We start from the raw sequence: 6,000 nt of genomic DNA, 5'->3' as shown, positions 1-6,000 counted from the left end.
CGATCCCTTGAAAGCGCAATCTTTCCTGGTTCAAGTGGAATTACATTTTACCTGCTGACCACACACTTTCCCTGATGACCAATCCAGAGTGGCTTTCTTGTTATCATACCTGACTGGGGACGCAGCTACCTTGGCAATTCCTCTTGTGTGTAAAGACAGTCCCCTGCTTTACAAGTGGAGAAATTTTGTTCATGAGTTTGAACGAGTATTTGATCGTAGAACTGTGACATTGTCAGCAGATCGTAAATTATTAGACTTGCGACAAGGTAACCAGTATTTAGTGTCCTACTTAGCTAACTTTAATCAGCTGGTAGCCGAGACATCCTGGGCTGAAGAAAAACAAGCTGCCTTGTTCTACAAAGGACTCAAGGAGGAGTTAAAAGACATTTTTGCTCAAATAGACCCGCAGCCTACAGAATGTCAAGATCTAATAAACCTCGTTTTGAGACTGGATCATCGTTTAGCAGAACAAAGGGGAACACGCAAAAAGACTGAAAAATATTCCTGGCGTATTCACGATAATAGAGAATCAAGAACCCAGAAAGAAAGAATTCCAGAACCTATGGAAATTGGAACAATTAGGAGGCCTTTGACCAAAGACGAAAAGGACCAACGTAGAAAGAGCGGACAATGTCTTAATTGCGGGCGCAAGGGTCATTTCGCCAAAGAATGTCCAATCAAACCAAAGAGCAAACGAGGTCCTGTCCAGAAACTTGCAGCCAATACACAAGTCGAGCCGGAAAACTAAATCACCCAAGATGTAAAAAAGGGTTGCTCTTGGGTGTCACCGTGGACCCTTCACAGTCTAGACATCTCAAGCTTGGCATGAAAGTTAAAGTTAAAGTAAAGAAAAATAACTATTTCAAGAAGGCCCTGGTAGATTCTGGGGCTACCGGGAACTTTGTTGACGCCCAATTGGTCCGCGCATGGGGGATCCCATGTATCGAGAAGAAGACTCCAGAAATAATACAAGCAGTAGATGGAAAACTCTTGACTGGAGTCCCAGTAACTCTTCAGACTGTCCCTTTGCCGGTGATCTGTGAGGGGAAGAACCAAAGAACCAAACATAAAGAGAAACTCATCCTTGACGTGATCCATGCTCCTCAGTATGGAATTATCCTTGGCTTACCCTGGTTAACTCATCACAATCTTGAGATTAATTGGGCAGAACGGAAGGTCGTGTTCTCTTCAGCTCTATGTAAAGAAAAATGCTTCCAGACGTCTCAAGTAACCAAAGATTGCAATTCTTACATAGCCACTGCAGCGGAGAAAGAAGTAAAGTTGCCCAGACAATATTCATCCTATGAAGATGTATTTGATGAAAAAGAAGTAGAAACCTTGCCTCCTCATAGACCTTATGACTGTGAAATTGATCTAATCCCAGGGGCAATACTCCCCAGCTGTCGTGTATACGGCCTGTCAGAACATGAAAATCAACATTTACGAAAGTATCTAGCACAATTCTTGGAGAAAGGTTTAATCCGCCCTTCTAAGTCTCCTGCAGCCTCTCCTTTGTTTTTTGTCCCTAAGGCGAATGGAGATCTTCGATCTTGTATTGACTATAGGGGTTTGAACAAGGTCACCATCAAGAATAAATACCCCTTGCCCCTGATTCCTGTCTTGCTGCAACAAGTTAAGAAAGCTAAAATCTACACTAAGCTCGGTCTACGAGGTGCTTATCATTTAGTCAGAATGAGAGAGGGCGACGAATGGAAAACGGCGTTCTAGACAAGATATGGTCTCTTTGAATACACCGTCATGCCTTTTGGTCTGTGTAATGCTCCAGCAGCATTTCAATTCTTCCTGAATGATGTTCTTAGAGAGTGTCTCAACATATTTGCAATAGTCTACATCAATGACATTTTGATCTACTGTGACAATGAAAACAAACATGTGCAACATGTCAAGAAAATTCTCGCAGCCCTTCGAAAACACCATTTATATTGCAAGCTAACCAAGTTTGAGTTTCATGTTACCACAGTTGAGTTTTTAGGGGTTATCCTTACCCCTCAAGGTATGGTCATGGCAGAAAAGAAAGTACAAGCTATATCTGATTGGCCCACTCCAAAGACTGGAGATGTACAATGTTTCCTGGGGTTTGCAAACTTTTACCGCAGGTTTATAAACCAATTCTCTCAAACAGTGGCCCCATTCACTACGTTATTGAAAAAGAAGGAAAAAATTGCATGGTTCCCAGAAGCTGATCAAGCCTTTTCAACTTTGAAAGAAGCTTTTTCCACTGCCCCAGTCTTGACACACCCTGATGTGGATCGTCTATTCATAGTGGAACCTGATGCACCAGATGTGGCAATTGGTGCAGTCTTGTCACAACGAAGCAAAGACACTGGCCAACTTCATACTGTAGCTTACATGTCTCGAAAGCTGAACGAAGCCAAACAGAACTATGTCATTGCTGAAAAAGGGCTTTTGGCAATTTGTGATGCCTTTAAAGAATGGAAACATCATTTGTTGGTTGCCAAGTACACTGTCACAGTATATACTGATCATCGCAATCTCCAGTTTATGAGTTCAGCCAGACTTTTGACTCCTCAGCAATAACGCTGGATGTTGTTTTTTGCCGAATTTGATTTTGTGGTAACTTTCCGTCCTGGTAAAGACAATCGCAAAGCAGACGCCTTGTCCTACCAAGAGTCTACCACGTTGCCTACAGTCCAACCTTCCAGAGCTATCATTGCTCTAGACAAAGTCCTATGTGTCAAAAAAACTGAAGATTTTATTGGAGACATCCGTAATTCCTTCACCATTGAGAAATGGCAGACATGGGCTCAAGCAGATCCCAAAAGGTCAATCAAGCAAGGACTACCTTTCCATGACGCTTGCTTGTTCGTGCCCACTATCAAGCTTCGCAAGTTAGTATTTCATTGGTTGCATGTTATACCTACGGCAGGTCATCCAGGTACTCCTAAAACTCTTGAATTAATCCAACACTATTTTTGGTGGCCTACTCTGACGAAAGACGTCAATACAATGGTAAACAACTGCAAAGACTGTGCTTGCATCAAGGCAAGTCATTCAAAACCGAAAGGGTTGTTGCATCCGCTCCCAACTCCATGTCGACCTTGGGAACACATCTCTTTAGACTTCATTACAGGACTACCAGTGGTTCAACAACATTCAGTAATCCTTGTGGTAGTAGATAGTCTCACGAAATATGGACATTTCATTGCCTGTAAGAAATTGCCCACCTCCAGCGAACTAGCAACCATCTTACTGAATAGAGTGGTCCGTTATCACAGGCTGCCAAAAAGGATTCTTTCCGATCGAGGGTCGCAATTTGCCTCCAATTTCTGGAAAACATGGTCCAGAACACCTCAAGTCACGTCCACACTATCTACTAGGCATCATCCTCAAACAGATGGTCAAACTGAGAGACTAAATCAGACACTGAAGCAATACCTGCGTGCTTACGCTGAGAAAGCACTTGATTCTTGGACATCAATGCTCTGGTTAGCTGAGTTAGCCTACAATAACTCATTTCACACCTCCACTGGTGTTACACCCTTTGTGGGCTTGTTTGGCTATCATCCTAACACCTTACCCATCACGATCACTCAAGAAAGCTCTCTTACACCAGCTGTGTTGGAAACCATTCGACACCTTCACCAAAACCAGAAATTGATTCAACAGCGTTTAGAAAAAGCCAAACAAAAATACAAAAAGCATTACGACAAGAAACATTGTGAGGGACCTCAGTATCAACCAGGTGATAAAGTGTGGCTTTCTACAAGACATATAGGGGGTGATTCTGACCGCGGCGGACGGCGGTCGCCGCCCGCCACGCGGTTCCCGCCGAAAGACCGCAGCGGTCATTCTGGCTTTCCCACTGGGCTGGCGGGCGACCGCCGAAAGTCCGCCCGCCAGCCCAGCGGGAAACACCCTTCCCACGAGGACGCCGGCTCAGAATTTAGCCGGCGGAGTGGGAAGGTGCGACGGGTGCAGTTGCACCCGTCGCGAATCTCAGTGTCTGCTAGGCAGACACTGAAATTCTTTTTGGGGCCCTCTTACGGGGGCCCCTGCAGTGCCCATGCCATTGGCATGGGCACTGCAGGGGCCCCGCGGCACCCCCTACCGCCATCCTGTTCCCGCCGCCATGGAGGATTCTCAAGGGCAGCGGAAAGTCGGCGGGACACCGCCGACTTTCCGTTTCTGGCCGCGGCTGAACCGCTGCGGTCAGAATGCCCAGCGGTGCACCGCCAGCCTGTTGGCGGTGCTACCGCCGACCTCCGCCATGGCGGTAATTACCGCCAGGGTCAGAATGACCCCCATAGACTTCAAGAAAAAGCACATGTTTAATCCCAAATTCATAGGTCCTACACTGTTCTTCAGCAAATCAATCATGTGACCTATAAACTGCAATTACCAAGGTCAATACGTATTCATCCAGTGTTTCACACTTCCCTCCTGAAAAAGGCAGTCCAGAAGGTCCGTCCTCATCCAGCTCCAGTTCTAGTACAGGGGGAAGTGGAATACGAAGTAAAGAAGGTGTTGGATTCCAAACTGAGAGGGCGTAACATATGGTACTTAATCTCGTGGAAAGGTTATGGCCCTGAAAGTAACTCATGGGTTTCCGCATCTGATATTCATGCTCCACTACTTGTGAGGCGTTTTTATCGTCTCAATCCAGGCAAGCCAGGCCCTAGAGCGTGCTTGGGAGAGGGGAGTACTGTCAACATCAGGGCAGTGCACGCTCTACGGGCGACTGGAATGCAAAAATCCAACACTTATGAAATAACGTAATCCATGCATTATGTTGCTAAACTGTTGTTTAACCTTTTGCATTGCAGAGTTTAATCCTGAAGACTTATATTCAAAGTGCTTGTAAATACTGTTCATTTGCAATGTATTGCTACAGGCTTTCAGGGTGTGTCAGGGTGTGGTCCCTTTCCAGGGCTTTCTAGAGGCTTTCTCTGCAGCATGACTGGGTGTGGTTTGTGGGATGGGCCAGACTCTATATAAGGGAGCCAGCCCAGCTCCAAGTGCTCACTATTCAGAGGTCCTGGTGCAGAGCAGCAGCAATTTCTTGAGCTCCTATTCCGGAGGCCTACTTTTGATCTTCCAGGCCTTGTCCTTCATTGTATTGGTAATCCTTGATCAGGGCAGTAAGACGGAGGTCGTGCTGGGCCCCCGATCCCGTTTTCGAAGGCATTCGAGTTCTTGGGCCAAATTTTCATATTGAGGGATTTTTCCTTGTGCATGTGAATGTGCTCTTGGATTCTGGCATTTACATGTTGACATTTGAATCGGCAAGACGCGCGATTCATTCCTCGTGTTTAACTCTTGATACTCATTGTGCGCTACCATTTCTTGGCAGTTACATGGTGCCATTCGAATCAGCAAGACGTGCGATTCATTTATTTTGTTTAACTCTTGACACTCATTGTGTGTTACCATTTCTTGGCACTTACATGGTAGCATTCAAATTGGCAAGACGCGTGATTAATTTCCTTGCATTTAACTCTTGATAATTATTGTGCGCAACCATTTCTTGGCATTTACAAGATGGCATTCGAATTGGCAAGACGCGCAATTTATTCCTTGCAAATAAAACTTTGACAATCATTGTGCGCGACCATTTCTTGGCATTTACATGGTGGTATTTGAATCGGCAAGACGCGCAATTCATTCCCGCATTTAAAACTTGATGTTTCAGATCGCTTTCAGTGTGCGCGATAATTTCATGGCATTTGCCTATTCTTGTTGAAATCAGCAGTGTGCGCGATTCATTTTTTCTGCATTTAAAACTAAGATTTAAAAATTCTAGATGATGCATTATGTGTGCATGATAAGTCCTTAATACAATTCCTATTGTGTTCCAGGAAACGTTCAGATTATTTTTTGTCCTCATGCAAAAAGACCATGTTTTGATTTTGAAAACATAATTCTAGAAGGTTCTTCTATTCCTAGTCAATGCGTAACATTTCATGAAAAGTTTCATTGAGAAGTTGTATTATTCATTCTTGATTCCTTCCCAGGTAACCA

Source organism: Pleurodeles waltl, chromosome 2_2 (assembly GCF_031143425.1).
Source record: "Pleurodeles waltl isolate 20211129_DDA chromosome 2_2, aPleWal1.hap1.20221129, whole genome shotgun sequence".
Lineage (NCBI taxonomy): Eukaryota > Metazoa > Chordata > Amphibia > Caudata > Salamandridae > Pleurodeles > Pleurodeles waltl.
The sequence above is the reverse complement of the archived record's forward strand: the minus strand, read 5'-3'. Positions refer to the sequence as shown.